At 40.0% G+C, this 21,814-nt stretch overlaps 1 protein-coding gene across 1 annotated transcript in view; it reads right to left on the bottom strand.

The window, feature by feature from the left end:
- Positions 1 to 21,814, bottom strand: part of STK33 (serine/threonine kinase 33) — a 227,320-nt gene that overhangs the window by 184,439 nt on the left and 21,067 nt on the right. The window contains exon 2 of the mRNA XM_075548449.1: positions 9,299 to 9,342. The gene's annotated coding sequence lies outside the window, so the exon portion shown is untranslated. The remainder of the gene's footprint in view (positions 1 to 9,298; positions 9,343 to 21,814) is intronic.

Raw genomic sequence — 21,814 nt, 5'->3', positions numbered from 1 at the left:
TGGTACATTACTACAGCTGTTAGCATTAAAGCAGGGTGGGTAACGCTGTAAGCGACGTCTCTGTACTTTTCTTTAAATCTATAATTATTTCAAAATAAACAGGTGTTTTAAAGGGAAAAAGAGTTTGAAAATATTGAATATTAAAGAGATTAAATTTTATGCTAAAACTTTTCCACAAAGAAAGCTCCAGGCCCAGATAACCTTGCTTGTGAATTCTACCACGCCTTTAAAAAAGAAATCATTTCGTGTCTACATAGTATCTTCCATAAAATATAAATGGAAAGAATATTGCTATCTTATAAAAACCAGTAATACAACAAGAAAGGAAACTCACATACCAGTATATCTCAGAAACATAAATCCTAAATAATGTTTAACAAATTAAATCTTCAAATAAATAAAACAAATACTACATGATGAACAAGACAGTTCATTCTAGGAACACATGGCTTGATTAACATTGGGGGGGGAAATCAAAATCAATGTAATTCACTATATTGACAGAATAAAAAAGAAAAGTCACATGATTGTATGAATAGATACAGACTGAAAGGGTTAGCAGGAACTAAGTTTTGAAGGACGTGAAAGCTTTAAGCAATTTAGGCTATACACGCTCTCCAGGGGGTGGGGAGAGAAATAATGAGGGACTAACGCAATCCAAAGCGTTAGCCAATTATTATCAGAACAGGCGTTTGCAGAAAACGTGGTTGGTGTGCGAGAGCACAGTGAAGAAAACTGGACATCTGCGATGGGGCGTGTGAAAGAAGCTCAAAAAGAAGGATGACGGGAGCAAAATTCAAATGGAAACAGCTTCCAACCCTTCGCACGGCTGCCTCGCTCCCCATCAGAACTTAACCCATAGCTGGGAAGTTTGTATTCGGGATCATAATTTCCATGGACAACCAGAGAGCAGTGTATGCTCCGAGGTAACGTCACGCATTCCTAGTAAGACACACAATCAACGACCAAGAGGGGATGTTCCTATGCCTCTAGGATTTCATTTTCTTTCAGCACTTTCCAAACTATTTGATGTTCATAAAACCATCTAATGTAATAAGAGGAAATAAATAGGCCTGAATTCATTTTCAGATTATAGGTAAAACTCTTATAATCTATTGCTCTCTATCTGGCTATATATGGATGGAACAAATTATGTCATTTCAACTACTTGTGTATGAACATTCCAGATATTAACTTCCTCATACTGAAGAATAGCCAACATTTACTAGGTATTTTTTTAAGTGTCAGGAACTAGTCTAAGTATTTTTGGGACATTGCCTCATGTAATTCTATAAAATAAGTTATATTATTCCCATTTTACAGATTATGAAAACAAGGCACGGAGAAGTCAGCTAATTTGCATAAGGCCACATAAGTAATACATGAGATCGATTTCAAACCCAGAGAAACTCTGCTACCAGACCAGACTCTTCAAAGCAATGGTGGAAAATGAATTAAGTAATAAATGCTCCGAGTTTTATCAATTCATAAAAGATTACTGAATAACTATAAACTACATTAAATCCATCATAAAAATAATTGCTCTACCTTCCTGGGATTTAATGTTCCAAACAAGTCCTGCCTAAACTACAGTAAAATGATTCTACACATTTCAGTCATTCCAGTGCTATACACTAAAACTCAAGCCATCAAAATGAAATATTTGTCAAATGCTTTATGTTTTTTAAATCACAGGCTTAGAGAGTGTCTTCTGACCCTTTTCTATTATATGAAGTGCATATAATTCAATAAAACTCACTTTAGGTATAGATACCACTCTAGGCATCGGAAATATAGAGTAAAAGACATATTCCACTTATATTCCAAGTGGAAGAGGTAAGAGAAGCAAGCAGATAAATAAGAAAACATCTATGTGCTGGATAAACATGAAAACAACGAGATGAGGAGCAACTTGTGGGCTACTTTAGTTTGAATTTTAAAAATATTACCTGGGAAGGTGACAGTATGATGAACCTTGAATTGAATGATTTTTTTTAACAACTCAGTTATACAAATGGAGTATTCAGTGTTTTACTACATGGGAATTGTTCATTTATGCCAAAAAATTATGATTTACCCAATGACCAAAAAAGGAGATGAATTTACATTTCTAGCAAAAAGATCTTTAGAATACTTAATAATATAGATACATATTAAGAATTCTTTGCTGTTTTTCATGTAGTTCTTATTTTCTGACACTAAGCACATACAATGAATGTATCTAAAAATGACAAAACTATAGAGATGGAAAATATATACTGGGGGTTGCTGGGTGGTAGAGAGTCAAGGACATAGGGGAGTGATGTGGTACAAAGGATCCTTAGCAAATACACACACACACACATCAGTGAAAGTAAAACTGGTAAATAAGGTCGGTGGAGTAAGTCTGTCAATTCCCTGGTGGGGATGCTGCCTCTAGCAGAGAAGTGGGCAATGGGTACATGGGAACTTGCTCTATCTCCTACACCACTCACAACATTTCAGCTGGGTTTGAGAATGCATCGTACTGGCCACACAAAACTAACAGATCATACTCACCATTAGGTGCTGTTTTACAGAAGTTAACACACTTCAAGTGAGAAATGTTCAGGACAGTTTTTCAGCGGAGACAGTTTCTCCTCTGCCATGCCCTGTGCTCTCATCCTCTTGCCCTGGCCTCTGCTCTGCTCAGGCAATGTTCCAAAGCTCTTTTAGGGCTGCCAATAAATGCCCATAGGGCATGCCACTCTGCTGTAAGCCTCAACCCAGACACTCAGCTCTAGTTCCCCCAATTAAGTGCCCAGAGGCACCCTACTCCACAGACCAGCCTTCTGCCCCAAAGCACTCAGCTTTCCTTGTTTTGTCCACTGCACTGGCTCCTGGTTCTGCTGTTGCAGCTTCTCTCCAACTCTTCAAAGCTGTCTCCTGGATGGAGGAAGTTCACTGCACCAGATTCTCAAGGTCCAAATGAAATACCCTACTCCCTGCCCCTCTCTTACTGGTAATGAGATTCCCCTTTTCCTGCTTCTGAGATGGCTCATTTTATACCCAAAAGGACGGCAATCACAATTAGCCCTGTTAACAATAACTCGCAGCTGAGCCTTTTAATGCAACCAGAATCTCCTTCCACCTTCTTCCCCAGACTCATCAGGAAAACAAAGGTCATTTGGGGGGAGTAGCAAAGGCTATTGTTAGAAGAGCCATGTAGGTACGTAACTGCATTGCAGAACTCTGTGTATCATTTCTTAAACTGCACACGACTGACCCTACAATTATCTTAAAACATTTTTAAAGTAATAAAGTGCAAGAAAGAGCTTTCAACAAATTTCATGCCCTGCTTCATTTGGTTTAACATATGGACTAGTCTTTACCAAAAAGAGTAAAAGAGATTCTTAGGCTTACAGATAGAAAAACTAGAAAACAGGCATTTTTACACTTAAGAGACATCTGCAATCTCAATCTGTGACCCCATAGATATAGTTTAACCTTAATCATTTTCACACTAGGACTCAAGAAATAAACATTCCATGAAGCAGAAGAAAGTTGAATGCACAAAGTAAATATAGGCAACAAGAATTTCAAGTTTTCCAAATGTGTTTTGTAGTCCAAAAAATGCTAGTAATGTGCACTTTTGAGCAAAATACATTTTAAAACTGGAATTTAAATAGTATGCTTATTTAACTTTAAAGTGGAAATGTCTCCTAACTTTCAGAAGAATCTACATTATTTTTAAAATACAAAGAAAAATTCTTGGGAGATGAACAAATTAAATAGGCTTAGAATCTACTCTTTTTAAAAAGACTTGTAGCATGCCATTTTGACTAAGTTAGGAGAAGCAACCAAACTTGAATGCACCACAGGAAAATTTTAAAAAAATAATTAACCATTTCTCTATGACTCACCATGTTTTACTCTCTCTCCATGAATAACAATAATTGACTGAGAATAAAGAGTCGACTGTGGTAGCTATTAATTGAAACCCCTTCATCAAAGACTCAGGGATGCCTGCTGCCCTGGGTAAAGCAGTACACAGATTCAGCCCCTCCGGTCCTACTGAGCAACTAAGTGCTTCTGAGCAAGCTGGTGAAGGTTCGCACCTCACTCTTCTGAGCTGGAAAACCAAGGGACTTGCCAACTAGTACACAAGGAGGCTGAAGCTTAATGTGCGTTGCTATTCTCAGCTATGATGGCCAAAAAGACCCCAGCATTTCTTGCTGTTTGTGCTTCTAAATGTACAAGCATAAGGCCCTTATTGCTTTCCATTTTATCCCCAAATACCTAGATGAACATTATTCAAAGCTGAATGTTATTATTAGAACATTTAACAATGACTGCCTGACCCTGAGAAATGGTCAATTTCTAAGGATGTAATGGTGTTTTTAATAAATGGATTGATTGTGGAATTGAACATAAATGTAAAAGTAAACCTTCTACAAGCATTTTGGAACCCATAAAAGAGTGAAATTGTCACAAACTACAGGTACTCCTAGTTCATTTCCTCCTTCTCTAGCAGAAAGAGTGTGTGGAACATACCATGTGAGAAGTGCAGAGAGGGCTAGGAAGGAAAGAGGAGGAAAGGATACAGTCACTCCAGGCCCAGGAAACCCACTTTCATGAGCCACGTAAGACAGGTCACACATTGCTAACTAGAAAGTCTGTGTGGCAGTTAGCCACTCGTGGTTTAGCCAGGTGGTCAGCTGGCAGGGCAGAAACTCAAACGTAGCACAGAAAGGCTGCACAGCAGGAATGTTTACTGAGAAGAGCTGAGAGTACTGTAATGGCTGATGTGACACAGCCTATGAGCCCTCAAAATATGATAGCATCATCATCCTTTCATATCCCATTATCCGTATACACTCAGGTATAAGCCGAGCTTTTCAGCACAAAAAAATGTGCTGAAAATCTGGGGTTCGGCTTATACACTGGTCAGTGGTACCCGAGCAAGGTGTAACATCTCCCTGGACCCCCTGAGGTAACAGGACAAGCGCCCGTTATCTCGCCGGTGATTGCCATTTCTCTGCTGTTCATTCAAAGTCCCGCTGACACTGCAGGGCTTTGAATGTTTGTTTACTCATATCTAACCAATCAGAGCCGTCCTATGACGTGGACGACTCCAATTTGCAGAAGCACCCGTAGTGATTCACTTACGCCGGCAGCTGAACTGGTAAGGATGTGTCTGTGGCTGTGCTCCATCTCTCCTCTCTGGTCTCTGTGTTAATGAGGAGCTGATGCCAGGGGCTTGGGTGGAGAGCAAATGTTTTGAGAATGATAAGGGCAACGAATGTACAAATGTGCTTTACACAATTGATGTATGTATGGATTGTGATGGGAAGTGTATGAGTCCCTGATAAAATAACTTTAAAAAAAAAAAAAGAAAGTACATGTTTAGAAAATAATGATGGCAACATATGTACAAAGATGCTTGATACAATTGATGTGTGGATTGTTATAAGAACTGTAAGAGACCCCAATAAAGTTATTTTAATAAAAAAAATTCACATCCTGCATCTCCCACCTGCACAGACTCCCCCCCTCCTCCCAGCTAACACGCGGGGGGGAAAGGGGGACATTACCATGAAAGTTCTTTTTCAAAGTCTTGGTTTGTTTTTTTTTTATCCTATTAGAAATGGATACTCTTGAACCAAAATAAAAATGCCGGTCATATGAGGCTGGTTTCAAAATCAAGGTTAGGTCAAGAGCAGAAGAGAGTAATAACAGTATTGCAAGTAGGGAATTCTGTGTTGACGAAAAGCAAGTGAGGAGTAGCAAAAAATGAAGGCTGACTTAGAACAGATTCTAAAAGCTAAAAAAGTTCGTCATGGTTTAATGTCTTTTTAATGGAGCTCTGGAGAGTGAATTTCATAAATAGGTTATGGAGTGTCATCAAAATGGTTACTGCATAACACACAGGGAATCCTCATACGTGCTCTACAAATGGCTATGGATGACAAATATAAAGCACCAGGCATTGAAAATTTTGCTGCATCAGCAGGATAGTGTACCTGCTTCACGAATAGGTTTGGCCTACAATGTTTGAGACAAAGAACAAAGATTTCCCAGAAATTGCCACAAGACCTTGAAGAAAAAAATTATGTCATTCCAGTCATATATTATAAAACAAAGAAGGATTTATAATTATGGCCTGGCAGATATTGGGAATATGGATGAAATTGCCATGACTTTTGATCTTCCAAGCAACAGAACTGTGGCAAGTTTAGGAGAAAAAAACATTTTTCTCAAAGCCACAGGAAATTAAAAAAAACACTTTACAGTTCTTCTATCATGTTTGGCTAACGGAACTAAGCTGCATCCTGTCATTATTTTTAAAAGAAAGACCTTGCCTAAAAAGATCAATTTCCCACTGTATTGGACAGGGTTCTCTAGAGAGACAAACCAGATTGCTAGTAATTATATACATAAATATATTTATAAAGATAGATATATAATTCAAGAAATGAACCGTTAAATTATATACAAATAGATAATACAAGAAATTAACAGTTAAATTATAAAGCAGTGAGACACTAGCAGTCCTTTTAGGCTTGAGAGCTGCCTGTTGCCAGTCCCCTTCTGTAGAGAGAGCTGGGCTATATATATATCCAGGCAGCAAACAGCAAGGCAGGTCCCCAACTGTCATCAACTGTCGGTCCCCAGCTCCAGAGATGAACATTCCAATCGTGTGGGCTTAAAGGGACCTCAACTTACAGTAACACCGTCCACAGGCTAGGCATCCCACAGGTAGTGTACCCCTTTAAACTGAGGCACAGAACAACCAAGGTGATGCTCACCGAGCCATTTATCCCTCTGCCCTTCAGTTAATCTTACTTGTGTTTATCGGCCAGGCTGGCACAATAAACTATAGCACCCACCAAGAATTATTGTGTGTGCACATGTTAAAGGCTGGATGGATGAAGACGGAACAAAAAAACAGCTGGAAGAAATTTGGAACCGACGACCAGGAGCAGCCTTAAAGAAAAAGCCATCCTTACTTGTTTGGGATATGTTCAGAGCCCACCTATCGGATGACATAAAAAAAAAATTGGCAAAATCTAGTAAAGTTACTTTAGCCATTATTCCAGGTGAGCTTATATCTGTACTGCAGCCTCTGGCTGTATCTTTGAATAAGCCTTTTAAAGACCATGTGCGAAGGATGTGGCATGAATGGATGTCATCTGGTCAAGCCCGACTAACAAAAGGAGGAAATCTCATGAAGCCTGACATAGAGTTAATAGCAAAGTGGGTTCGACATGCATGGGAAGACATTCCAGAAGACATGGTGTGACGTGCCTTCCAGAAATGTAGCATTAGTAATGCTATGGATGGCAGTGAAGACTGCGCTTTGTATGAAAATGACAGCAGTGATGGTGATGACGGCGATCTCAGTGAGGACAGCATCTGTGATGACCTCACACCAGCTGAAGCGCTGCATTGGGATACGGATGATGATGAGGAATCCAGTTTTGAAGGATTTTAACTCTTTACATTTTAGCTTGGTTGCTGATTGAGCTCAGGGAATAGTACTCTTAAGGTATCATTGTTGATACCTTATTGTTTTTATTGAACCTATTTTCCACTTACTGTGCTGGTTTACTAGTGTTAAATAACTTGTTGTTCTTTTATTTATGTTTTTTATTTAAAATAAATATTTAAATGCATTATCCCACTGATGTCTCAATTTTTAGTAATTTTATTTTCATTTGTTTTGATTATTGAAACTCACCAATAGCTTCTGCATTTTCCACCCTAGGCTTATACTTGAGTCAATCAGTTTTTCTGGTTTCCCAGGTAATAATTAGGTACTTAGGCTTATGCTCGGGTCGGCTTATATTCAAGTATATACGGTATGCCTTAAATGTGATGCAACTAACAATCAATTAATTTCTAGATAAAATGCAGTCTTCATTAATCAAAGTGCCATTCTTCAACATTATAAGGTTCATTCACTAATGTTTTAGAGCTAATAACTACGAAACAAAAATAGTCAGAGGGAAAATGAACAAAATTGTTTATGAATGCACTATTTATGCCATGTACAAAAGCAGAATCATCTCAGATACATTTCTTGATTTTTGCCACGTCGTTCTCTTTGAGCTTGTTTTCCGCCAGACATTTGGTATTTGTCTATACTGTGCGTGTTCACCTCAGAGAGTCTGGAACTGTCCCCGGACATAGTACTCACCCAGTCAGCAGCACAGGAAAACGCCAAGCGCAGCACGATAGCTGTACCTTCACATGCGCTTCGTTTCTGCCCAGGCAGAGACTGAGCCGATGTTACACTCCAGACCACCTTAACACCGTTCCTCAGTTCTTTACACACAGGCTTACTTAGGTCGTCTTCATTTTACATAGAAACGCTTTTTATTCCCTTTTGCCTGGCTTCCGTATATACACAGTGGGAACAAGAGCCATGATGGCTATTTTTATAAGGCAACTTTCTAGAGTAAGAATTGTATCATAATCCTAATAAAGGTCAAATGTACCAGTGTCTCTCCAGGCAAGTTCTTCCACGCAGTGATGAGCCATTTTTTCGGTAGGAATGAAAGTTTCCCTCTGTATGTGGACATCTTTCACTCCCAGCCAAGAATGCCATTTTTGAATACTCAGTTTTGAAATCTACAAGCCCTTGCATATATATGATTACAGTGCCTGATATGGGTCCCTGCTGATAGAAAACCATTCCTATATTTGCTGCTTTATTACACGCCTATACTATAAGGGAAATGCCATATTAGTAACAAAACACAACTCACAGCAATGAATTTCACCATACTCATATCAACCCCCTTTGTGCTTATTTGGCATATACAGTGTGCTTATGCATGCACACAATAACTTAAATTCTGTCATTTTCCTTTAGAGCAAAATATTGGAAAACATTCTAATGCCCTTCAGTGGGGAATGGGTTCATTAAATTGTGGTACATCCATATAATGAACTGCTAAGCAGCAATGAAAAAGAGGCCTTTTGTCTCAACTAGAACAATGTCGAGGATGTTGTTGAGTAACCCACACACACATCCACTATAGGTACAAGACAATATCTATAGTATACTAGTATTATGCCAAATGGGAGGCTAATCTATTCACACACAAAGGAAAGGCTATTTGTCTGCAGAGAAGGCAAATGAGGCAAGAAGGCAAGGATGAAAGAAAGACCTTTTCATTATATATTCTTCAAAATTTAAGCTCTATACCAACTATTATATGTTGAAAACAGTAATTACACTTTTAACTAAAGGACTACATATAGTTTAATAGTTACATTCAGGGACTCTGTGGGTAAGATGTTGTGAGTGTTAAGTCTCAGTTTTGCCATTTACCAGTGTGCACTTCTTAGGCAGGTTCTCCACGCCGGTTTCCTCACCTGTAACATAACAGTAAAGATGATGACCGTGAGATTGAAATCACTTCAACTATTTAAATCATTAGCACAGTGCCTGGTAACTTATTATGAGTTGACGCCAGCCGTTCAATGAGATGACAGACTTGGAAATGACAAAGGTAACGGTCCCCTCCCCTCTTTCTTCCTACTTTCAATCAGTGACCACATCTTGCCAGGTGCTCTTTCAAACATGTGGGACATGCAGCCATTTCTGCCTGTTCTATAACCACTGTCCTTGGCCCAGGTCCCCAAGACACAGCTAAAGAATTTTGTATCCAAGGCAATTAGAAGTCTTTGTAATGTTTGGCATAGGTTTTCCTAAGTTTTTAAAATGATTTTTGTTGTCATTTGGACAATATGCACAAGCACAGCAGAACATATATGAATTCAACAATCTTCACATGAAAAATTAATTTACACTGATGACATTCTCGGTTGCCCCCTAAGCCTTCTAGCTCGTCTTCCAACATGTTCTTGTCAATTTGATCCTATATAGATCCTTGTAATCAAGGCAGGCATTTTTTACTAGATAAGTAAACAACTGTTTGGTTTTTTAAGAAAACCTCAGGAGGTATTTCTTTTTTATTATTTAAGGATTAAAGATGATCGCAGGGTAATAGTTCTAGGGGTTCATCATCCTCCGTGGCTCCAGAGAGTCTGGATTCCAAGAGAATTTGAAATTCTGTTCTGAAAGCCCTTCGTGATAAAGAGTCTTCATTCAGACTATTCGGTAGCGGGAGCGGGCAGCATGCACTTCTGGTGCTACGGCAAAGGCGGCATCAGCCACACACTCCATTTCCGCCTCTTCCTGGCTCGCCTTTGACTCTGTTGCTGCAGGTGGAGAGCGAGCGACGAGCAACCGCTGAACCTGGGACGACCACAGGAAAGCTTTCTAAACCCAAGCCCTACACACAGAACTCCATGAGCCAACAGAAGCAGTGACGTTACCAGACCGGTTAACTGGGACGTCCCCATGGCGCTACGGCTCCCAACCAAGGAACCAAATCCTCAGAGATGTTGGTTTGTACATAAGCAGCATTCGCCATCACTCCTTTTCGATCATTATTGAAAATGTCACAACATGTTTATCAATTTAAACTTTTACTGGTTTACAACCTACATTACTCAGCTGTGGATGAGAGGCTTTATTTCACAGGGGTGAAAGGGGACACTACTCTTAATCAATGTGATGTTTTCTATCACTATACACTACAACTCAGTATCCCATAAGCAAACGTTGCCTTCAGCCCTCGCTTCCTGTCCCTGGTAATAAACATCGATCTCGATGCATTTGCCCAATCTTGTCTTTTTATGTAATTGCAGTCCTACAATCTACGTCCTTTTGTGATTGGCTTCTTCCTCTCAATCGTCGAGCTCCAGCTGTATGGTATTGTGTTGCAAGCCTTCATTTCTCTTCCAGGCTAAGCAGTATTCCACTGCATATATGAAGGGGCTTCAAAAAGTTCCTGGGGAAATGCCGTTCTCCTTTCCTTCCATTCCCCAGGAAGTTTTTTAAGTCTCCTCATATGTAACACATTTTGCTCACCCACTCATCTTCTGATGGGCACTCGGGTCTCTACCTTTCGACTACCATGAAAAGGGTTGAATGAGCATGTGTTGGAATCTCTGCTTGCGTGTCTTTGGCATGTACCTACAAGTGGAAGTACGGGTTCTATGGTCTCTTTTAGGGTGTGAGGAATGAACACCCTTCTTTCCACAGCAGCTGTGCCATGTTGCATTCCCACCAGCAAAAGTTTCCCATTCCCCAACAGTTTCAGCAGCATTTGTTATTTTGTTTGTTTGTTCATCTTAGCCATCCTAGTGGGGGTAAACAATATCTCACTGTGGAATTATTTGTATCTCTCTGGTGACTACTGACTCTTAGGATCTTTTCATGTGTTTGGTGGCCATCTGATTATCCTCTTAGGTGGAATGACCCATTCATGTCGTTTGCCAAGTATAGATTTCAGATCAAGTATAAAACCTTTAATCTGGCTTTCATTGTCACTACACATAGATTTTTTTACCCGTTTCTACTCCATTAAATGCAAATACCACGACTTATGTTTGTATTCATACTTCATCATTACAAAGAATTTCAAATTCTTTAATTCCAGGAATAAGAATCTTTGAAACAGAAAGGCAGTCAAAGGGCATTTTAATTTTTTTCAGCGATGAGGCAATCAGAACTGATATTTTTATCCCTCTCTTGTAAATGAACATTTTAATTGAAGGGCAATCTGTTAAATATAAATTGAAAGTATTTTTAAATAATTTAATGAAATAAAGGCCAAAGAAGAGGAGTGACTTGCGAAAGGCCACATGCGTTATGAGAAAAAGCTGCCTAGAATTCAGATTTTCCAACTTCAGTGCTCATTTCACGCACAAACATGGAATGTTCATTCTTACCAGTATGTCACCAAGCAGGCTTTCCCTCACATCTAACCCAAGACCTCCATCATTAGAGATAGGTCTCACATCATCGGGGAAACATGGTCGCTCCCTTTCTAATTCACGCCACGACACCACACACAACTTAGCACTTCATCACAGATTCTCCAGTATCATCTGCTACAACTTCATCTTGACATTGTCTCCCCAACTGTAGGCAAATTGATCTTGGGGGGAAGCACTGTAAATACCAGTACCCACCTTAGCTCCTCCCCCTATTGTTTTGTTAAGTGCCACGGACTCATTTCCCATCCATAGGAACCCTGTGTTCACCAGAAATAAACCCGGCCTGGCCCTGAGCCCTTTCACAAGAGTTGACATGTGTGAGCCCACTGTTGTAGCCACGGGGTTGATCTATATTGTCCAGGGTCTTCCTCTTTTCTTTTTTTCACTGCTCCTCTACTTTACCACGTCTGATGTCCTTCTCCAGGGATGGTCTCTCCTGATACGTCCACAGTACATGAGATGAAGTCTCCCATCCTTGATTCTAAGAAGTCCTCTGGTCATATTTCTTCTTAGACATATTTGTTCTTTTGGCAGTGCTCAAATGCATACATTCTACTTCAGTCTTCCTTATGCAATATACAACTTTCACATGCATAAGAGTGTTGAAAATACCATGACTTGGGTCAGGCACACTTCGGTTCTCAAAGTAGCATGCTTGCTTTTCAACACTTTAAAGAGGTCTGATACAAATTAGGAGGCAAAGGACATTTACAGAGGGCTAAATACAGGCATGTACATATGTAAATATATTTATATATAATGATAGGGAAATATTTCTATGTTAAGTACAGTGGTAGTACATGAACATTGGGCCTCTACTCAGGTACTCCCTCAAGGCAAGAATACTTTGTTCTAATAACCTGGCATTCTGTGGTGCTCACCTTCCCAACAGGATCACTGAAGAGGTACGGCAGATGTAGTGAAGAAAGCTGATAGTGCATGACTATCAAAAGATATAGCAACTGGGGTCTTAAAGGCTTGAAGATAAACAAGCAGCCATCTAGCTGAGAAGCAACAAAGTCCATATGGAAGAAGTACAACAGCCTATGTGGTTATGAGGTGTCGATGGGATCAGGTATCAGGCATCAAAGGCCCAGAATGAAAAAATCACATCAATGTGAACAAGGGGGAGCATGGAGTGCATACCCAAAGCCCATCAGACAACTGGACACCCCCTTACATAAGGGTCACAAGGAAGAGACGAGCCAATATAGCACCGATGAAACATACAACTTTCCTCTAGTTCTAACATGCTTCTTGCCCCCTGCCCCACTGTCACTCAATTCTACTTTACAAATCTGGCTAGACTAGAGCATGTACATTGGCACAGATAAGAGCTTGCAACACAGGTAATCTAGGACAGGTAAACCCCTCAGGGCCAATAATGAGAGCAGTGATACCAGGAGGAGAAGGGGAAGGTGGGGAGAGAAAGGGGGAACCAATCACAGTGATCTACATATAACCCTTCCTGGGGGGGTAGACAACAAAAAAGTGGGTGAAGGGAAGCAGTGGTTGGTGTAAGACATGAAAAAATATATATAAATTATCAAGGGCTCATGAGGGAGGGAGGATGAGAGAGGGGGGAATAAGGAGCTGATATCAAGGACTTAAGTAGAAAGAAAATATTTTGAAAATTATGATGGCAACATATGTACAAATGCGCTTAACCCAACGGATATATGGATGTATCACAATAAGAGTTATGAAAGCTCCCAATAAAATTATTTTTAAAGTATTCTTATGCAGATTTACCCAGTGTAATGTGTCATTTAATTTCTTGACTGCTGCTTCCATGAGCATTGATTGTAGATCCAAGCAAGAATTCTTGACAATTTTTCTCTTTTCTCCATTTATCATACCTATCCACCCAATTGTAAGGATTTCTGTTTTCTTTACATTGATTCATAATCCATACTAAAGGTAGCAAGCCTTGATATTCCTTAGCAAGTACTTCAAATTCTCTTCACTTTCAGCAAGCAAAATTGGTTGTGTTATCTGCGTATCACAGGTTAACAATCCTGATGCCACATTCTTCTTCATATAATCCAGTTTCTCTGGTGATTTGCTTGGCATACAGACTGAATATGTATGTTAAGAGGTACAACCCTGATGATAAACACCTTTCCTGATTTTAAACCATGCAGTATTCTCTGACTTGCTCTGTTCACACAACTCCCTCTTGGTCCATGTACAGGTCCCGCAGAAACACAATGAAGTGTCCTAGAATTCCCATTCTTTTTTAAGCAGTTCACAGAATCAAATGGCTTTGCACAGTCTTTAATAAAACACGAGTAAACATCTTTCTGGTCTTCTCTGCTTTCAGCCAGGATCCATCTGACATCAACACTGATATCCCTTGTCCCACATTCTCTTCTAAATCCAGTCTGATTATCCACTGACATTTCCCTGCCCTTGGTAGTAGTTCAGACTCCCAGCTCTGAGCAAAGATACCTGCTGCCGCATTCATCCCTCCCTCTAAACTGCTACTTGTATGGCCCCATTCCTTCCTAGAAAGCCGCGGTCCACAAGACTTAACCCTAACTGAGCCGTACCTTAACCCAATCCTCCACTCACATTAAAACCTTTACTTAGCCCATTTCCTACACACGAAAAATTCTTTGGCAACTGGTTATAAAATGGGTTAAGTTGCCTAAAGTTACACAGCTATTAAGGAACTAGGCTGGGATTTGAGCCATGCCAGTTTGGTGCCTGAGCCAGTTCTTATAAGCACTGGCTATTCTCTGCTCCTAAATCTGGAAATTTGGGAGTGGGGAAAGGTATGAGCCCTGCTTTCCAAACTTCTCCTCTGAACAGAAGCAAATTAATTAAAAGATACTTAAGAGATAGACGCAGGATTTGTGGATTTAGGGAAAAGAAGGAGTCTAGCAGGACCCTTAGATTGAGATGGCTCAGCCATGTGGGTGAATGGTAAGAACATCCACCAAAATAAAGACCCCAGGAGGAGGCGGTAGAGCAAGTTCCGGGCCAGGACTGAGAGTGGTACAACACGAGGACATAATTATTAGCATTTGGAACATGTTGGATTTTAGGGACTTACGGGTTATCTTTATTGATATTCTTAGTAGGCAACTGTATGTATGAGCCTGAATGCTTAAGAGAGAAATCTCATCTGGATACACAGGTGTGGGAGTCTTTATAACTTAGGGAATGTAGCAAGTACGTTTATTAATATACAAAATAGCAATTCCCTTTTAAAATAACTTTAATTATCTTTAAAGATTGAAGTAGCCTCTTCATTTGTAAAACTAGAAGCACCCATATTCCATTTCCATAGTGGCTTCTTGTTGTTCGGTGCCATCGAGTTGGTTCCAACCCACGGCGACCTTGAACACAGCAGAGGGAAGCCGGTCCTGCACCAGCCTCACACCTGTTCACACGTTTGAGCCCATGGTGGCAGCTACTGTGTCCATACACTTGCTAAGGATCTTCCTCCTTTTTACTGCCTCTGTGCTTACCAAGTATAATGTCTTTTTCCAGGGGACCGGTCTCTCCTGATGACATGTCCAAATTATGGGAGATAAAGTGTTGCCATCCTTGCCTCTAAGGAATATTCTAGCTGTACTTACAAGACAGGTCTGTTTGTTTGTTGGTTGGTTGGTTGGTTGGTTGGTTGGTTGGTTGGTTGGTTGGTTGGCGGTGTATGGTACTTTCAGTATTTTTTGCCAGCACCATACTTCAAATGCACAGATTCTTCTTCAGTTTTCCTTATTCAGTATGCAACTTTCACATGCAATTGAGGTGATGGCAAATATCAAGGCTTAGGTTAGGCGCATGTTGGTCCTCAAAGTACCAAGCCTGCTTTTCAGCACTGTAAAGCGCTCTTGTGCAGCAGATTTACCCAATGCCATGTGTCATCTGATCTCTTGACTGCTGTTTCCATGAGCATCGATTATGGTTTGGAGGAAGAAATGTGCTATGTAAAAATTGTCTTAGTTTTTAAAATTATAACTGTAATATAAACATGAACAGAAAACAATCTCTTTCAGAGGAGAATGAATACACGTATTTTTTAAAGAGAAAAAGGAAAGTAGAAAAGAAGTTGGTTGTGTTTTAAAAATATATGAATCTTTTCTCAGAAAATAAGTCAGACAACAAGATACATTGTGTGCAATAGTATTCTGTCCTGGGTTGTGGGCAAATTGAGAGGAATAGAAAATATCATTTCCCTCCCTAATTCTGCAAGCTAATGGGAAGATCAGACAGACTCAAGAGAAAAGACCACAAACATACATATACAGAAGTGGATGCAAAAAATAAAATTGTTATAAAATCTATTATTTTAAAAAATCCTAAAATAAAAAAGCAAATCACAAAGCTATATGTCCAATTAATGGGAGTCTCTGCCTCACCTGAAGTTTTAGTAACTTTATGCCAATGGTCTTTTCCATAGTCTATAGCTCTAATAATGCTTGCCTAGATTACTACTCCAGCCCCTACCTATGGTCTCCAAACTGCAGATAAAGTGACTTTTCCAAACCGTCTATCTGATCATATCACGTCCCTACTTACAACCCTCAATGACTTTCTTTAACCTTGAAGTCTAGATTTCTTAGCAGACTTACACAGCCTAGGATGATATGTATTCAACGGCCACTAGCCTCATACTCCTCACCTCATACTTAAAGCTCAAAACCATAATCCTTTTAATTCCTAAAACCATCAGGTCTAGATTTCTGCACACATTACTTCCTCTTGAAACACTGCCCCAACAAGCTACCTTTCATCCAAAAACACCTATCTGACCCCCAAGTCTAAAGAGATGTCCTTACCATGAGTCAAGCAGCACCACATAGTGAGGGGGCACCGCCCCCCCCCCCACACACACACACACTCAAAACAAAACAAACAAGAAAGCTCCACTAGGCAGAGCTTTCATTGTAAGCTTTTTCCCTGCTAGGTGAGCATCAAGCAACTGGCTCTGAATTTTGTGCACCCAGTGGCATCGCCTGGGAAGGTTCTCTCTGGTCACAGTGAATTTTTTCGTAAAAGCAGTTTCGCTCGACCTTGTTTTTGTGATGGCCAATTTCAGAGAACAATGCTCGGCTGTGAAATTTTGTTTCCTGCTCAGGAAAAATGCCATAGAAGGTGCTGTGATGTTGAACACAGCTTACAAGGACATCGCTATGAGGAAAAACTCAAGTGTATGAGTGGTTTTCTCATTTCAAAAGAAGGTGAAATGTCGATTGATGACAAACCTCATTCTAGACGTCTGTCAACTTCCCAAACAGACAAAAATGCAAACAAAATTTGTGCATCTGTGCTCAAAGACAGACCACTGAAGAGAAGGGGGAGTTATCTGCACTATCCTGGAGCTTGGCTCAGCAAATTGTAACGGAAGATTTGGGGATGAGAAGGGTTATTGTGAAAATGTGTGCCTCAGGTCTGAGTGACCAGAAAAAGGAAACTCTCGACTGGAAACATGCCATGCTTTGAAAGCAGCTCTGAAGAGACCCAAACTTTTCTAAGGGTGGTTCTTATGACTTCTTATGACTGATTCTTATGACTCTGAAAGCAAACACTGATTAAGCCACTGGAAGATGCCATCATCATTTCACCCCCCAAAAGTGCTCATCAAGTGAAATCAAAGATCAAGACGATGCTCATTTGTTTGTTTTTCTGTGGTGAGGGCGATAGTACATTCAGAGTTCGTTCCACCAGGTCAGACTGTTAATCAAGCTTCTATTTAGAGCCAGTGGTTCTTAACGTTCCTAATGCTGTGGCCCTTTAATACAGTTCCTCATGTTGTAGTGACCCCCCAACCATAAAATTATTTTCATTGCTACTTCATCACTGTAATTTTGCTACTGTAATAAATGGGGTGACCCCTGTGAAAGGGTTGTTTGACCCCCTAAGATTAAGAACCGCTGATTAAAGGTTCTGAAAAGAGAGCGTAACCCTGTAGGACAAAGAAAAAGGTCCGAACCAATCATGAGAGGAATGATACCAGGAGGGTAAGGGAAAGGTGGGGGAGAAAGGGGGAACTGATCACAATGATCTACATATAACCCCCTCCCTGCGGATGGACAACAAAAAAGCAGGTAAAGGGAGACATTGGTCAGTGTAAGACATGAAAAAATAATAATAATTTACAAATTATCAAGGATTCGTGAGAGAACAAGGGTGGGGAAGGGGTTGGAGGATAAGGAGGAGTTGATACCAAGGGCTCAAGTAGAAAGAAAATAGTTTGAGAATGATGATGGCAACAAATGTACAAATGTGCTTGACATTGGATGGATAGATAGATTGTGATAAGAGTTGTATGAGCCCCAAATAAAATTATTTTTAAAAGGTCACCAGTCATGACTTTCTTGCCCCACATATCTGACCTCACTCCATGAGACTTCTTTTTGTTTCTGAGAATGAAGAGGGATGTGAAAGGACAGAGGTGAAGAAAAAAATGAGGGAGGTGCTGTCAGCCATCCAAACAGATGAGTTTGAAAAATGTTTCCAAGAATGGATTCTCAGATTTGACAAATGTATTAGGTACGTTGGAGAGTACTATATATACTCGTGTATAAGCTGAGTTTTTCAGCACGTTTTTTAAATGCAAGTTTTGTAGTCAAATTAGGTGTCTCAGCTGATATTCGGGTTGGCTTATACTCAAGTATATATGGTGCTTTGAAGGTAGTAAGGTTGTTTTATTTTTTTAAAAAGTTCTGTATGGGGGGAGTACCCCTTCGTATTTCCCCTATAACAGTTTCTTACAAAAACTACCTATTCCCTTGGCGATGGTCCCCATAAGACTAAGTTCCATGAAGTTGAAGACCATATTTCTACTTTTCCCAGTGCTCCTGACAATTCCTGACACATAGTAGAATCTTAACTATTTATCAAATAAACTACTGAAGAACATACATTCAGATTCCTTTCACAAACAATACTGAGTATTAGGACTGCTTAAAACTAAAAGTAAGCTAAGTAAATAAAACACATAAAATACAAGAGTTGAAAATTGAAGGATGACACGCAATATGACAGACTCTCTAGCGATTGTCCAGTGACCAAGACAGAATTCTTGGAAATATGATAAACTAGCTAACTCTGGACAATAGAAACAGAGGCAATAAATCATGAGCAACAATATACCACCAGCTAAGCCTCGAGACACGGTGAAAGCTATCACAGAAAACCCTTTAAAGATACAAACTACATGCTTTAACCTCCTGGCCAAGGAGAAGCTCCACCACACTGAATTGAAAAATCAACACCTGAAGTTTATGTGGATTGAACAACATAAACAACTATCAAAAATTACAGTCTTGCCTCTTACTAATTTTCAATTTTCTGATTTTTTTCCACTTCCATACACAGTTTCGCCATCCTCCATAGCTCTGGTGTTATATTTATCATATTCTAATCATAATTTCGTATGTGCAACTTCCCCACCAGATCCTCCTTGAAGAGAGACTTGGGGGGCAGTGTCATTAATTCATTATTGCATCTCTAGTGCTATCACAGTAAATTCATTTAGTAATATTTGTAGAGGGAAAAGGAGAACGAAATATCTATTTACATAAGCCAAAAAAGTAGGAGTTGAAGTTGTGGAGAAGTCCCACAGAAATAAAGAAGCCCAAATGAAAGTTAGATTGTTGAATGGTGACATTCGGATAATTTAGTAACCTTTTTAAGTTCATATGAATTATAGAAATAATGGCCATTTGTACTGGCCTCTGCCCCATCCTACCGGCACTCTACAACCCTTACAAATAAGCTCATGAAACAAGGCGCTTTAGAGGGACGCCGAGGCCATAAAGGAAAGGAGAGCAGAAAGGGGAAGAAGAAAAATGCGTTCCATGGCCCAATTAGATGACTAGCAAGTCACAATGATTCATAGGCTCCAAAGATAGTTGCTCCAGGGTCAGTATTTTTAATAATATCTTGAGAAAACGTTAAGGGTTTTTGATTATTAAGAAAAATGTTGGCTATCCTCATTAGTAAAGCACTGTCCTATTTCCAATGCCAACATGGTACTAAAGTCATCAGATTTGGTTGTTCAGTACTTGTTTCAGACATCTAAATATTACAAAACACTATTTCATCGTTCCAGAAAACCACTACTTACACAGGAGAGTATCTGGACTGGAGTTCGAAGACGGTCCTGGAGAAGACGAGGAAGACTGGCCTCTCCAAAGAGTGGGCTCGCACTCCAAGACTACCAGTGATTTCCCGGGCACCTCCATAAGCCCACGGGTGGCTCCCCGCCTTCCCTAGCACCAGGGGGCTAAACTGCACTGGACTTCGTGGAAGAGAGATGTAATCAGTCATAAATGCATATACCTTGGGCTCTTTAAATGAAGCACACTAACGCATATGCAAGGTCATATACTGCTTGAATCTTTCTCACCAGTGAAATTCTCCCAGCATGATGATTTTCTTTTTCGCAGTCACAAATCAGACCTTAATAGTACCCTGAGCTTTACCAGTCCACTGAGCTTAGGCATATTTAAGAAAAGAGATTTCTCCGATGTCTTAGGAAAAGAGATACAACACCTAGATAGAGGCTGATCACTTCAGAAGAAAGTCTATTCTGAAAAAGAGCCTTCTGTCCCTGAAGGATGGTATCATTTCAAAGAAAAGACATGTTACTTCCCCAATTTTATGAATGTATTGTGTGATCACTTACATCAGTCTACAGGCTGTGCATCCACAATGAGCAAACTGTTTGAAAGCTATATGCACTAAATCTTCTTTTATGGAACATCCAAGTATCTTTTTGAACTCTTAGTGGATTGAACTTAATGCTTTATTAATCAGATTTAATCATTTCATACAACCAGTAGTTCGTCAGTAAGATGGATTTCACTTTACCTCTACAACTATTACCTCAGGTCAAAATTAAAATGAATTCCAATACCATTTAAAACCACTAATACTGCACTCAACATTCCAATTAGTATGTGAATCTGAAAGCACAATTTTCCAAAATGACAATAGTTCTCCCACTTCCTATTCTTAAATGTCAAAGACACTAATTGAATGTCCATGCCCATTTTATTTATAGATCTTCCTCAAATAACTTCATAATAAAGTCTCCAGTTTTTAAATCCTACTCCACAAAGGCTCTTTGTTAGCTCTACTGAGAAGACATAACAGGCATTTTTTAAATCATTTTATTAGAGGCTCATACAACTCTTTCTACAATCCATACATACTTCATTTGTGTCCATCACATTTGTACATAAGTTGCCATCATCGTTCTCAAAACACCCACTCTCCACCTGAGCCCCTGGCATCAGCTTCTCATTTTCTCCTCCCTCCCCGCTCCCCCCTCCCCCCGAACTCTTGATAATTTATAAATAATTATTATTTTATTATATCTTACACCATCCGACGTCTTCCTCACCCAGTTCTCCCTGTCTGTCCTCCAGGGAAGAGGTTACATGTAGACCTTGTCATCTGTTTCCCGTTTCTCCCTCACTCTCCCTCCACCTTCCCAATATCACCACTCTCACCACTGTTCCTGAGGGGCTCATCTGTCCTGGATTCCCCATATTTCCAGTTCCTATCCATGCCAGTGTACATCTCCTGGTCCAGCTGGTTATGTAAGGTAGAATTGGGATCATGATAGTGGGGGGGGGGGGAACATTCAAGAACCAGAGGAAAATTGTATGTTTCATCGTTGCTACACTATATTCTGACTGGTTTGTCTCCTCCCCACAGCCCTTCTGCAAGGAGATGTCCAATTTCCCCCAGATGGGCCCTGGGTCCCCACTCTGCACTCCCCCTCATTCACAATGCTATGATTTTTTTTTTTGTCTTTGATGCCTGATACCTGATCCCTTTGATGCCTTGTCATCGCACAGGTTGATGTGCATTTTTCATGTGGGCTTTGTTGTTTTACAGTTAGATAGCCCCTTGTTTATCTTCCAGCCTATGGGACCCCAGATTCTATATATTTTGACAACTGGGCACCATCAGCTTTCTTCACCACACTTGCCCTTGCACCCACTTTGTCTTCAGCGTTCGCGTCGGGGTA

Source organism: Tenrec ecaudatus, chromosome 4 (assembly GCF_050624435.1).
Source record: "Tenrec ecaudatus isolate mTenEca1 chromosome 4, mTenEca1.hap1, whole genome shotgun sequence".
NCBI lineage: Eukaryota > Metazoa > Chordata > Mammalia > Afrosoricida > Tenrecidae > Tenrec > Tenrec ecaudatus.
Note: the sequence above shows the minus strand (reverse complement) of the source record. Positions and strands in the feature narration are given on the sequence as shown.